Genomic DNA, 15,478 nt, shown 5'->3' with positions numbered 1-15,478 from the left:
AGTGGCAGATTGTGGAAGGTGTCTTCTTTGTAACAAGGGGAGGGGGGGAGGGGTGTAGGCTGCACACAAGGTAGATATCTGTTTGGCAGGTGACAATGCTATTACTCATTTTTAGCCACAGGTGGCTCTCTCCTGTTCTTATTGGCCTAATAGAGTCGGTGAGCTGCTCTCTACCGCACAATGACCCCCCCCCCCCCCCCCCCCCAGTCTCTCATGCTTTACGTGAGTGTTTCTCTGTGAAAATCACTCCCGTGCTCCCTAAATAAATAATTAAGGAATACATAGGAATCCATCTGGGTCTTACTATAGATATTACGTGTTAGTTTGTCGTATATAAACTGTAATGTTGGTACATGATAGATACTGTTACTTATTTATTTGACATCTACGTGTCTGGCTTCCGTATTTCCGTGTCGTGTGCAAAGTGGAATTCCCCGTCGCAAAACGAAACTGTCAACAGAAACTGCATCCGTACAGAGCTGCTGTCTTCAAAATGCGGGCGTTGCCGTTCAGATTTAGTAAGTGTTTTAAAACGACTGATACAGTTTATTTGTTTGTTTTTGGAGCTTTGCAAAATTGTTTAGCATTAGGTGCACTGAATGCACGCACATATCTGAAATAATGCGGCTCAAAGCGCTGTGTTTACATTGACCTGTTTCTTGGAAGTGGTCATAAATATGCACCCAGTAGGCTACGACTACGCAAACTTTTATTTTATTTTATTTTACTTGCAGCAAAAGCTGAACACAGCTCTACTTTTGTGTAAAACGTTTAACAGTTGCAACAAACTCTAGACAGTGCAGATCACGGGGTTGTGTGTGTGTGTGTGTGTGTGTGTGTGTGTGTGTGTCTGCCTGTCTGCCTGCTGAGTCACACTAAAGTCTTACACGACATTATTTGATAACCCTACTTGATAACATGTTTTAAATAATTTATACTTCTACCGTTTCACCATCACTTTTACCTTTTCTGTCGTGACACTTGAACAAGCCTTTCAATAACTAGTCACTAATAAGTGATGACGAATTCTGAAGAGCTTCTACTGAATAAGGAAACCAATCAGAAATCAGAAGGAAAACAGTCTAGTTTCAGAAACCTATGGCCCTGTCCACACTATGCCTTTAAACCGTTGGTTGCATTTAAGCCGGCTTAAAAGTGCTAAATACAGTTTGCGTCCACACCACGCAGCATTTAACACCGGACTCGAGACCACCTCAGGAGGTAGTCTCGAGTCTGGTTCTAATTAGATCGCACCAGGTAGTGCGGTTTATCAGAAATGTGGACGCTGTAATACCAAACTACATGTTTTTTGTGTATCCTCCAATATCCCCAAATGCTTTGTGGTATGTTTGGTGCCTGAAGGACGTGCTATCAGTGTACTCATTTTTATGTTTAAAAAAATCTCATTTTTATGTTTAAAAAAATCTCATTTTTATGTTTCAAAAAATCTGTCAGGACATCTCTGTTAAACTAGTGGGGAAAATAACAAAAACGCAACGTTAAATTAGGCGACTGCAAAAATGAAATGCAAGTTAAAAGTAGGATCAGGGATGAACAAATTACGTATTTTGTCAGCTCTGTCTGAAATAAAATTAAGAGGACCAGAATTAGGCTCAGGCAAAATATGAAGGTAAAAACAAAGATTGTTTTGTAATTAACAGCTTTTTCTGAGTTTAAATATAAAACAGAATCAGCTCAATTTGTTTAAAGGGACTTCACCTGATTAAAAATAAAACCTGAAAACTTCAAGCCCTACTTGTGTGTGTGTGTGTTCGGATTTACTTTTTACGCAATACTTGTTATATTTCATTTATGCAATATGGACCTTTGTTAATATGGGGCATAACACATTATTTTAAAATAAAATACAGTGCATGGTGGGATACTATCGTATTAATTTCGACGGTTCATTGCGTTGCTGGGAATTGTAACTGAACTATTCTAATGGTGTGTGGACGCAATAAGCCTGACTAAACATGAAACGGCACTTCATATATTATTGTTATAAAACACTGTCTACCAAATAATAATTAGGGGCATAGACTTCTTCTGCAGCAGAAGAGACATTCAGAAATACTTTCTTAATCCTTCAAATAGCTTGTGGAAGATACGTTTTTTTTTTTTAATTTATATTGCAAGGTGTACTTTTTTTTAAGCGTCCGTGTATTGCCCTAATATAGCCCGTGCCAAAGATTTCAAGGTGTGGCTTTTTCTACCAATGCAAAACTACTATGCAGAGAAGCAACAGTTTTTCTGTTGCTAAGTTCGGATAACACTTATGTTGATACTGAACCCCAGACCTCAGCACCTGCCTGTCCCACAGCTTTTCACAGGTGCAGGCTCTGTTTTAATAAAGAATGTCTCATTTACATGCTTCACAGCCTCCTGTGTGGCCCTTGCTATGCTGGTTGCAGGGGATTATAACGGAACGGAGCGTCTGCTATGCACTGCCCGAGCTGAACAGGGACTGCAGTACAGGAAAGTAACCTGGTACAAGGTAGGACCCCCTTATACAACTGGAAACGCAGTGCTCCCTCCATCATTCACAGCTACACCATGCTGACTGGAAATTGTACATGTGCTAGACTATGTTAGGGCCTTCCCCTCAGATAAAATAAAGAGGGTGCAATGTATATGATCAGTCCGGGGGGGGGGGGGCAGGGGGGGTTGGGTCGCTGATCAGGGCCGCCGAGAGCAGTCATGGACCCCGGGGAAGGATTGGTACGACCCTAACACCCCCCTCCCCCATGGTACTACATTCATCCGACTTCGTAGTATACTGTAGTCTAAACCAAACTTCTAAACCAAGCAATGATATTTGCAATCTTAGCAGTGTCTGAGGAAGATCACTTCAACCGATACAGTATTTTGATAATGGATTTGAAGGAAACTGTCAACGACGCCTAGAAGTTTCAATATTTCAATTTTATTTACAGTATCCAAACACTTTTTTTTAGGTAAGTGAATGAATATTTTTTTTGTACAAACTCCCCGTGTAATAATCATTAATTGGAAGCTTAATTAACATCAAATAACATAAGTTTTTAGCATAAACTACATTTTAATGGTGTTGCTATACACTAGCGCCGAGGCCAGTGCAGCTTCACTTCCTAACCCACGGGAGCGCCGAGGCCAGTGCAGCTTCACTTCCTAACCCACGGGAGCGCCGAGGCCAGTGCAGCTTCACTTCCTAACCCACGGGAGCGCCGAGGCCAGTGCAGCTTCACTTCCTAACCCACGGGAGCGCCGAGGCCAGTGCAGCTTCACTTCCTAACCCACGGGAGCGCCGAGGCCAGTGCAGCTTCACTTCCTAACCCACGGGAGCGCCGAGGCCAGTGCAGCTTCACTTCCTAACCCACGGGAGTGCCGAGGCCAGTGCAGCTTCACTTCCTAACCCACGGGAGCGCCGAGGCCAGTGCAGCTTCACTTCCTAACCCACAGGAGCGCCGAGGCCAGTGCAGCTTCACTTCCTAACCCACGGGAGCGCCGAGGCCAGTGCAGCTTCACTTCCTAACCCACGGGAGCGCCGAGGCCAGTGCAGCTTCACTTCCTAACCCACGGGAGTGCCGAGGCCAGTGCAGCTTCACTTCCTAACCCACGGGAGCGCCAAGGCCAGTGCAGCTTCACTTCCTAACCCACGGGAGCACCGAGGCCAGTGCAGCGCTAAGGCAAACCCAATCGGTGAATCAGGCATTAGTATGTTCAGATATTACTATAGTGTCATATACCTTTCTCATTGCTCTTTGTTTCCTAAAGCTTTGTTATCATCAGCATGTCTAATCTTGGAAGATTCATAATATTGTTATTAGTTTTCTGTATGAGTAGTTTAATGTTATTTTTTTGCTATGCTTAATAACTGTTCCAGCAAATACTTTGTTTCTGAAAAGATTCCTCCAGGATGATTGCGAGTAAGAGAGCTGAGGCATGTTAGCGTTCTGCTGTGCGCTGAATCCCGTGCTTCCCCACCTCACCTCCTCACAATCAACCTGCTTTTCAAATTGGATTGCAATTGGTCTCAATGTGGGAACAACCAGTCAATTAAACAACATGCCATATCCTAGCAGAATGTGTCTATGAAAAGGTTTATAGTTCTAAAAAACACAACTATGTCATTTATCAAAAACAAAAAACAAGACCCTGAATCTGGCTGTGTTGGAGTTGTTGCGAGTAACCAACCTGTATGATTGATTCGAGCAAAACAGGAAATTAGGTATTTCTTGCATCCACTAGGTACAGAGTGTTGCAGGGGGACAGGTTAATGGTTACACTCTGGTGTGCCAGATGTACTAGAAGAGATGTTTGAGAGGAGTGTTGCAGGGGGACAGGTTAATGGTTACACACTGGTGTGCCAGATGTACTAGAAGAGATGTTTGAGAGGAGTGTTACAGGGGGACAGGTTAATGGTTACACACTGGTGTGCCAGATGTACTAGAAGAGGTGTTTGAGAGGAGTGTTACAGGGGGACAGGTTAATGGTTACACTCTGGTGTACCAGTTGTGCTAGAAAATATGTTTGAGAGGAGTGTTTCAGGGGGACAGGTTAATGGTTACACTCTGGTGTACCAGCTGTGCTGGAAGATATGTTTTGAGAGGAGTGTTTCAGGGGGACAGGTTAATGGTTACACTCTGGTGTACCAGCTGTACTTAGAAGAGATGTTTTAAGAGCTCTATAAAGGCTACAGGGGTCCTTTCAGCTTCAGAGTTTTAAAGTCACGAGGATGTGAAGACTGAAACAAAAAGAAATATGCAAAGTGATTATATACTATTATTATTATTATGTATTTCTTAGCAGACGCCCTTATCCAGGGCGACTTACAATTGTTACAAGATATCATATTATACATTATATCACATTATTTTACATACAATTACCCATTTATACAGTTGGGTTTTTACTGGAGCAATCTAGGTAAAGTACCTTGCTCAAGAGTACAACAGCAGTGTCCCCCACTGGGGATTGAACCCACAACCCTCCGGTCAAGAGTCCAGAGCCCTAACCACTACTCCACACTGCTGCCCTATATACAAGACAAATAATAGTTAGATTACTTGACACGCCAAGCAAAAAGGATACTAACAGCTTAGTCTGATTTCACAGTGCCCTGTGTGGAAATAGGCACAGTTTAATGACACACTCCAAGCTTCCCTGAACTGTAGCAAAACAATTGCAATGAATACTTTGAAAAAGGAATAGAACAACACAGTAAGCCGCAGCTAAGATGTTGGGCAACACTTTCATATAAAGCATGAGAGCAGTGATATTGTGATGCATTCAAATACAAGTGGAGTGTAAAGTGAAGCTGTCTTGTTGTTTTGATGTGCAGGTTGAAGGCGGAGTGGGTGAATTGACTGGTCTGGTTTTGAAGGATCTCCACACTAACAGGTCCTATCTATACAGCTCTGCTAATCACAGCTACCAGATAGAGGAGGACTACTCCCTCCTAATCCCAGGCGCAGGGCTGGGGGATTGTGGGCTGTACCGCTGCACACTCTGGGCTCCCCTGGGACAACGCATGCAAGAGGGGGACTGCACTTTCCTCCCTGACGGTGAGTCGGTCAGCACCACACAGGGCCTTTGGGTTAGGCTCTCCTGTAAAACTACAGAAACTGAGGGCTGTACTTGAAGTGTTACCTTAAAGCAGCTGAGGAAAGGCAACTGTACTTCAGTGAATGTGCATGTTTCAGTATAACCCCCAGATTCAAGTACTGGAGGTATTTCTGTGCAGTGTGGAGTCTGTTAGTATCACAAGGCTTTCAGATTCAAGCACTGGAGGTATTTCTGTGCAGTGTGGAGTCTTTTAGTATCACAAGGCCTTCAGATTCAAGCACTGGAGGTATTTCTGTGCAGTGTGGAGTCTGTTAGTATCACAAGGCCTTCAGATTCAAGCACTGGAGGTATTTCTGTGCAGTGTTGTGTCTGTTAGGATCACAAGGCCTGAAGGCCTGCTTGTTCTGTGTATAAAAGAAAAGTTTTCTTGGACCCCAGTTTGAGAACCACTGCCTTGAAGTACCAATAGCTAACACAATAATTCCAGTAAATCAATTTGTTTTGCTGTCACCCCATAGATCTCGTATTTCCCTGTGTATGAAAGAGGCACACCTTATGTTAAAAGGGGAATCTGAGTTGTTTTAATGATGTACTGGGAAGGCAAGTTCATTTGTGAAACGTCTAGGAGTTTGATCTGTTGTAAAGGAAACAAATTGCTACAGCGTATTTTCTTTTAAATATATAACAGCTGTGGCGAAAGCTTGTGCATCCCCCCTCTAGAATTAACTCATTTTGCTTCATAAAGTCAAATGAAACCTGGTGAATAATGTTACGCTAGCATATTGAATTACATACCGCTTTCTAGTTTTCCCATATACTAAACGAAAAACTGACAAAAATTTAAAAATGTGACATAGTGAAATCTAACATGAAACACTGTACTACTAGTAAGGCTTCCGATATACTTTTGAGATATCGTTTTGTAGTTTCTTTGATTGCATGATGTTAAATTAAAAGATCTAAATTATTATAATGATGTCTCAAATTCTAGGTGATGCAAAGCATTTGGCCATAGCTGTAGATGACCTTGGTTCAGTGGGGCTCAGATGCCAATCATGTCTAACTGCGATGCCTCTTTTGCTTGTTCGTTTCCAGGCTGTCCTGAACCAGCAGTGGGTGTGTTGAAGGAGGTAAAGCAGTCTCCCTTGGCAGCACGTGAACAGGCACATTGGGGTTTGACAGTGGGACTCGCTGGAGGGGTCTGTGTATTAACTCTTCTGGTCGTTCTCGCAATAGTAACTCCCTTCTTAAAGGGACATGCGCAACAGAAAGCTTTCAGACAACTTCAGACTGACAGCACAGCATAACAAATCCAGGATCCCACGTTCTTACATACGCAAGAGCTTGGATCAGCACCGCAGCATTTCCTAAACTTCTAATAGTAAGCAGAGTCCTGAAATTGTACCCTATGAAGATATTTACTGCAAATTCCCATTACCCAGATTCCCCAAACTCCCCCATAACTAAAGAATGCCCAAAGCAAGCTTCATCCCAAAGTGCTTATCCAGATACAGTACATGTCAAAGCATGACATCCCGGAGCTCCCATCATGTGTGCAGAAACAGGTGGACTGTATCAGAACACAGTAACGAGCGTTTTGTAGAAATGTGGAATTTCTACACATTGTCGTGAAGACCATGTAAGAATGCTGGTAAAGGTTCATCAGATATACAAAACATCAGTCTTCGTAGTAACACAGCTCCATCCCTGCTGGTTACAGCGCTAACTATTCTTCTTCCAGGCAGAAGCAACCAAGAATCCCCACAGCAGCTCAGGAGGTGTAATCACTGGAATAGAGCTTATAATCATTTGGTTGTTTTGCTTTTTGTTATGTTTCAAATACAATGAAAACTTGAAGCCCTTGTTTTCTGATTTCTCGTGATAAACTGCATGAGGGGCATTGCTGAGGCTCTCCAGCACTCTGTGCTGTCTCACTGTGTGAGGAGAACATCACATCTTTACTCACTGATTTCTCATGATTATCTAAGGCTGTGAGGAGGCAGTTCAAACCTTGTGTTGACATTTTCTTTCCTCCAGTGATGTGAGCTCGTTTTTGAGCATTCTTCACAGATTCATCTACTTGCATCAAATATTTGTATTTGTAATCCCTGTATAGCATTATTTCTCTTACTTAATTGTATATTAGATCTCATTTCATTAGTAGGGACATTTTAAGTACTAACTGTCTTTATATAGGCCTACTCTAATGTTTGCATTGTAGGATGCACTGATTAAAACTTGACTGCTGCAATGCAATGCATGTGCTGTTTTTGTTTTTTCCCTGTGAAACGCCAACAAAATATCGGAATTCACTTGAAAAGGGCTCCTTTTCACATTTGAAATAGTTTAATAGTAAGCCTGAGCTCCCCTTCCTTCACTGGTATGTATTACTACGTACATATTTGTTATGGCTTCTTATAAATGAAAGCTCAGATGTGGTCCAGCATTCTGCATGAAAACTAACACAGAACTATGTAATGTGGTTGTGTTGCCGTCCCCAATTCATAAAAAAAAAAAACCACAGCCGGCGCGTAGCGTCCATTGAGGCAGACCTAGGTAAAAATCGGCTCAATTCTTAATTGTGAAGACGAAAAAAAAAAAAAGATTTAAAAAAACAAAAAAATACCCACTTTCTTTTTTAAGAGTGTAAAATTTATTTTATATATATATATATATATATATATATATATATATATATATAAAATGTATTTCTGCTTTAAAAAAACTACTTGACTTTATGATATGTTTTTTTTCTTGAATTATCTCCTCTCCTCTCACAACAACCATTGCAATAGTATAGGGTCTAATTGTATTATTGCATTTTCTTATTTGTATTTGTACTGGGCAGTAGAGGTTGCTCTGAGAGTGATTTTGTGGGAGATGACTCTGGCAGTGAATATGAGCCGAGTGACACGTCCTCCAGTGAGGAGATCAGCAGTGGTGAGGACGAGGAGCCTATGGAAACAGAGCCTGAGCCCCTGTCTGAACCCAGTACAGTAGGTGGACCTGGACAGAGAGGTGGTAGATTTCAGCTGTTCTACCTCTGGACCCCACCCCAACCTCAAATACCCCTTTTTATGGCACACCAGTTACCAGGTGCACACAACTTGGTTTATCCTAATTCATGTTTTCCAGTTGTTCATCCCTGATGACATTTTTGAATATTTGATAACCCAAACATTATCTAGCACATCATGGGAACAACCTGGGGTCACATTCCAGGGTGTGCAAGTGGGTCCCCACAAATGTTATTAAAATGTTCTGGGGTTTCTAATGGGAATTGGGGATAAACCTAGAAGGGATTTATATTGGTCCACCATCCCACAATGAGCTGGGACAGATCCCAGTTAAGGTTAAGGTTTTGACATGACAATGCTGTCCCAGGGAACCATCCTCAGTTTGACAGGCTCTTCAAATTACAGCCAGTCAATCTATCTGGATGAGTCCCTCCTGCTGTTCAAGTGGAGGATTCTCTGTAAGCAGTATATTCCCATGAAGCGTGCCTGTTATGAGATTAAACTGTACAGACTGTGAGAGATTCAGAGTGTACACAAGGAAGGACCCTCAGATTGAGATGAAACTGTACAGACTGTGAGAGAGATCCAGAGTGTACACAGGGAAGGACTCTCAGATTGAGATTAAACTGTACAGACTGTGAGAGATCCAGAGTGTACACAGGGAAGGACTCTCAGATTGAGATTAAACTGTACAGACTGTGAGAGATCCAGAGTGTACACAGGGAAGGACTCTCAGATTGAGATTAAACTGTACAGACTGTGAGAGAGATCCCGAGTGTACACAGGGAAGGACTCTCAGATTGAGATTAAACTGTACAGACTGTGAGAGAGATCCAGAGTGTACCCAGGGAAGGACCCCCCCCACCTCAATGCTTTCAGACCACTCACAGAATTGTGCAGGATCTTGTTTTCCCCTCTGAAATCTTGGCTTCCATATATATATATATATATATATGTAGATACCTTCTACACAGGGATCCCTCTGTTCGCAAGATTTAAAGCTGTATTACAGTTAAGATACGAAGGTTTTAAAACAGAATTGCGAATTGTGGCGAAATATTAAAAAAATGCCTACACACAAAACACTCAGATTAATGTGCCCGTGACCAGAAGGATTTCGTAGTGGAAGACAGCAAAAGAAAGAAGGGACAACTTAAGCGTGCAAGTACTGTCGAGTAACACTAATTTCATACAGTATATAAAAAGTGAAAACACACACACACAAAAAAAAGATTTACATAAAACTCGAAAATAGCTAAATTTATAATGTGTGTCTACACCTTTAAATTACAGGTTTGAATGCACGTGAGAATAAATAGATTTTTTTTTTTTTTTTTTTTAAATCACACATTAGAATCAAATTATGACAACATTGTGTATCCAGGCAGAGCGATGTCGTATCCAGTTCAGCACCCCCTCAGAAATCTGTAGCCCTGGCGCAATGCGCATGCGTAAAAGGAGATCTGCCCACGGGTACTGCTGATTCTTCTTTTGCTCGTGCCTGAGGTAATACACGAGTGATGTACACGCGCAGCAGTTGTCAGCTGCATTTTGCAATCATTTACTAACGTTTCCGACAGGAAGACATGATTTCTTTGTGATGTGTATAGTCAGTTATGGTCTGTTTTCATTAAAAACGTCTTTGACGTGTTCTTTAATACGCAGCTTATTACAATGATCATACTTGAGCAACCTTTGTTCTTGGTTAAAAACGAGTATTTTTTTATTTTTGTAATACAAGTCTACATGATATTACTCGCAACCTAAACAATATACTTATCACCAGTCTAACAAATGAATGCTTAACTGTGCAACCTACTGTTGGAAAACATGAATGAGTTTCAAACATGAGAAACGGGTTTTGTAGAGGTTCTGTAAATCGTCCCTGAATAAAGGGGTGATGTTAGCAGGTTTCACTAGAAAACTAAACTCCGCTGCGACAAGAAACGGCCCACACAGTTCAAGGGAAGAAATAGGATGGACAAAGCCTGGACGTTCAGCCAAAGGACCTTGACTTGTAGGGGCAGCAGTGTGGAGTAGTGGTCAGGGCTCTGGACTCTTGACCGGAGGGTCGTGGGTTCAATCCCAGCTGGAGGACGCTGCTGCTGTACCCTTGAGCAAGGTACTTTACCTAGATTGCTCCAGTAAAAAAAACCCAACTGTATAAATGGGTAATTGTATTTAAAAATAATGTGTAAAAAATAATGTGATATCTTGTAACAATTGTAAGTCATAAACAATTATAATAAATAAAATAACCACAGTCGCACAAACAAGACTAAAATAGGGCAGTGAAATAAAACGTCTGTGATACATCATACGATGAGAAGCTTGTAAGCACTGTACAAAAAAACTTGCAGAAAAGCAGAATAACAGCACAAATGAAAGATAACGCAACCCCCAAGGGAAACAGATGGATATGCAGATAAAAGCCCTTAACTCACAGCTATAAAACAACCCTGTGGATGCAATGTGGTCTTGAAAGGATAGATGAGTTCCTGTTATAAGACAATCAGCAGCCCCCATGGGAGTGGTTCAGTGTTAAGATAGCAGACTGCGTAAAACCAGTATTTGGTACAAGGCAGGTTTGTTTGGGATGTTAAAGTCCAGTGAGAGCGGAACAGCACTGCACAAGGGGTGTGTGATAACGAGGCGCTGTCTCACGATGATTGGACAGAGAAGGGAGAGCAGCGGGGGTGTCTTGTGAATATGTAATGACTTGCATTCTATATAAGCTTGTGTGAATTCATGTATCATTAGGATACTCACATGCTTGTGAGGATTATCTCCTGCATAATGTAATACGAACCATGACCCTATCAAAAGACTCGAAGCTTCTTTATTTTACCATCTGCTTTATTTTTACTCGCAATGTAACGTTTTGGTTCTGTGCTTTGTGCTGTTATATCTAGAATAAACATGAGTCGTGTAAATTATATTAAAATGTATAAAGTATTAGATATAATGTTATTGTTTACAGATATTTCTTTATTTTATGCCATTCAGCCCATCTTGCTCCTTTGGTTGTTAGTAGTATTGATCCCAGAATCTCATCAAGCAGCTTCTTGAAGGATCCCAGGGTGTCAGCTTCAACAACATTACTGGGGAGTTGGTTCCAGACTCCTACAATTCTCTGTGTAAAAAAAGTGCCTCCTATTTTTTGTTTTGAATGCCCCTTTATCTAATCTCCATTTGTGACCCTTTTTGTAACGAGGTGACCAGAACTGAACACAATATTCTAGGTGAGGTCTTACTAATGCATTATAAAGTTTTAACATTACTTCCCTTGATTTAAATTCAACACTTCTCACAATATATCCGAGCATCTTGTGGTCTTTTTTTATAGCTTCCCCACATCGTCTAGATGAAGACATTTCTGAGTCAACATAAACTCCTAGGTCTTTTTCATAGACTCCTTCTTCAATTTCAGTATCTCCCATATGATATTTATAAAGCACATTGCCTGTGTGCAGTACTTTACACTTTTCTCTATTAAATGTCATTTGCCATGTGTCTGCCCAGTTCTGAATGTTGTCTAGATCATTTTGAATGACCTTTGCTGCTACAATAGTGTTTGCCACTCCTATTTTTGTGTCGACTTCAAATTTAACAAGTTTGCTTACTATATCAGAGTCTAAATCATTAATGTAGATTAGGAATAGCAGAGGACCTAATACTGATCCCTGTGGTACACCACTGGTTATCTCACTCCATTTTGAGGTTTCTCCTCTAATCAGTACTTTCTGTTTTCTATATGTTAACCACTCCCTAATCCATGTGCATGCATTTCCTTGAATCCCTACTGCATTCAGTTTGAGAATTAATCTTTTATGCAGGACTTTGTCAAAAGCTTTCTGGAAATCTAAATAAACCATGTCATATGCTTTGCAATTATCCATTGTCGATGTTGCATCCTCAAAAAAATCAAGCAGGTTAGTTAGACACGATCTCCCTTTCCTAAAACCATGCTCACTGTCTCCCAGGATACTGTTACCATATAGGTAATTTTCCATTTTAGATCTTATTACAGTTTCTATGAATACTGAAGATATTTATTTATTTATTTATTTATTTATTTATTTATTTATTATAATAATTAACCGGATCTCAATAGCTAACTGCCCGAGGAATCGCCTCATGACGTCATGCTGTAGGTCTTTAACAAACTGTTGTTGCTCCAAAGAACCACTGGGTGTCATCAAAGAGACAGGTAGGGTTGTCAGCACACAGAGCGCACGACACGGGCATTCAAATGGAAACATGTGGAAGACAGGAGACCTGCAGCCTGGAGTAAAAACCCTTTATGATTTACTTCTACTATGAAGGGTTTGGTTGACTCGGTTCTACAGTAAATTATAATACTACTTCAAGATAAAAACAAAACTTTGCTGTTTGATTTTATGACAAATAGTGAGACAAGCATGAGTTATCTAACAGAAGTAAGACGCAGAACATTTCGTACTGTTGCGTACAGAGGATGTACGGTTTTATGCCAAAATGATTATTATTATTATTATTATTATTTATTTCTTAGCAGACGGCCTTATCCAGGGCGACTTACAATCGTAAGCAAATACATTTCCAGTGTTACAGTACAAGTAATACAATAAGAGCAAGATAAATACAATGACTTTGTTTCAAGCAAGTACAAGTGTGACAAAATACAATTCAATGATACAGCAGATAACAGTGTCAGTGATAGTTACATCAAGATATGATTAAATACAAAATACTACAGATTAAACACTTGGCAGATTACAGTACTCTGAAGTACAGGATTAAATGCAGTAAAATAGGGCAGCAGTGTGGATTAGTGGTTAGGGCTCTGGACTCCTGACCGGAGGGTTGTGGGTTCAATCCCCAGTGGGGGACACTGCTGTTGTACCCTTGAGCAAGGTACTTTACCTAGATTGCTCCAGTAAAAACCCAACTGTATAAATGGGTAATTGTATGTAAAAATAATGTGATATCTGTATAATGTGAAATAATGTATAATGTGATATCTTGTGACAATTGTAAGTCGCCCTCTGCTAAGAAATAAAAAAATAATAATAAATAATAAAATAATAAAATAGGGGCAGATAAGAGCAAATAAAGCGCATTTAAGGAAGGGTGATAGTGTCCCAGGGGAAAAACAGAGGAGTTCTACAGGTGCTGTCTGAAGAGGTGAGTCTTAAGGAAGCGTCGGAATGTGGTCAGGGACTGGGCGGTCCTGACATCTGTAGGAAGGTCATTCCACCACTGCGGAGCAAGGGTGGAGAAGGAGCGGGCTCTGGAGGCAGGGGAGCGTAGCGGAGGTAGAGCTAGTCTTCTAGTGCAGGCGGAGCTGAGAGGTCGAGTGGGGGTGTAGGGAGAGATGAGGGTCTGGAGGTAGCTGGGTGCAGTCTGGTCAAGGCATCTGTAGGGAGCCAGTGGAGTGAGCGGAGTAGTGGGGTTGCATGGGAGAAGCGAGGCAGAGAGAACACCAGGCGAGCAGCGGAGTTCTGGATGAGCTGGAGCGGATGGGTGGCGGACACAGAGAGGCCAGCCAGGAGGGAGTTGCAGTAGTCTAGGCGGGAGAGTACCAAGGCCTGGACCAAGAGCTGGGTGGCGTAGTTGGTGAGGAAGGGTCGGATTCTTCGGATGTTGCTCAGGAAGAATCGGCAAGTGCGTGCCAGAATGGAGATGTGCTGGGAATAAGAGAGGCAGGGGTCCAGGGTGACTCCAAGGTTCTTAGCGGAGGAAGAGGGAGAGAGTGTGGTAGATTCCAGAGGAACAGAGATAGAGAGATCAGAGGAGGGGGAGGAGGAGGAAGGAAAGAAAAGGAGGTCAGATTTAGAGAGGTTGAGTTTGAGGTGATGCAAGTGCATCCAGGAGGAAATAGCAGACAGACAGGTAGAGATATGGGAGGAGATGGTGGAGTCAGAGGTGGGGAAGGAGAGGAAAATCTGAGCATCATCAGCATAGAAATGGTATGAGAAACCATAGGATGCGATGAGGGGGCCCAGGGAGCGGGTGTAGAGAGAGAATAGGAGAGGACCCAAGACTGACCCTTGGGGGACTCCTGTTAAGAGAGGGTGAGGTGTGGAGGTTGCTCCACGCCAGGTTACCTGGTAAGTGTGGTTGGAGAGGTAGGAGGAGAACCAGGCCAGAGCAGTGCCAGAGATCCCCAGGTCAGCGAGAGATGATAGTAGAATAGAGTGATCAACAGTGTCAAAGGCAGCAGAGAGGTCGAGGAGAATTAGGACAGAGGAGAGAGAGGCAGCTCGGGCAGACTTAAGTGAGTTGGTGACAGACAGGAGGGCGGTTTCAGTGGAGTGAGCAGCGCCGAAGCCAGATTGGAGAGGGTCGAGCAGAGAGTGGTTGGACAGGAAAGCAGAGAGCTGGCGGTGTACAGTCCACTCGAGGGTTTTGGAGAGGAAGGGTAGGAGGTAGACAGGATGGTAGCTCTGGAGGGAGGTGGGGTCAAGGGTAGGTTTTTTGAGGAGGGGAGTGATAGAGGCTTTTTTGAAGGCAGAGGGAAAGAGACCAGAAAGTAGAGAGGTGTTGAGAAGGGAGGAGATGAAGGGAAGTAGAGCAGGAGCAGCAGCTTGAAAGAGGTGAGTGGGGAGGGGGTCCAGGGCACACGTGGTGGGTTTGTGACCTGGAGCAGGGAGGAGAGGTCAGCGTCTGAGAGGGGCAAGAAGGTGGAGAAGGAGGGTGAGTTAGTAGGGGATGCAGTGGGTGTAGGGGTTGGAGCAGGAGGGGGTGCGGGGGAGGGAGAGGTGTTAAAGAGTTTGCGGATATCTGAGATTTTAGAAGAGAAGAAGGAGGCAAAGTCATCAGGGGAGATAGAGGAGGGAGGAGGAGGGGGGAGGGTTTAGGGGGGAGGAGAAGGTAGAGAATAGTTTACGTGGGTTGTTAGTGGAGGCTTGGATTACAGATTGGAAATAAGT

This window comes from Acipenser ruthenus, chromosome 29, assembly GCF_902713425.1.
Source record: "Acipenser ruthenus chromosome 29, fAciRut3.2 maternal haplotype, whole genome shotgun sequence".
In the NCBI taxonomy this organism is placed as follows: Eukaryota; Metazoa; Chordata; class Actinopteri; order Acipenseriformes; family Acipenseridae; genus Acipenser; species Acipenser ruthenus.
Note: the sequence above shows the minus strand (reverse complement) of the source record.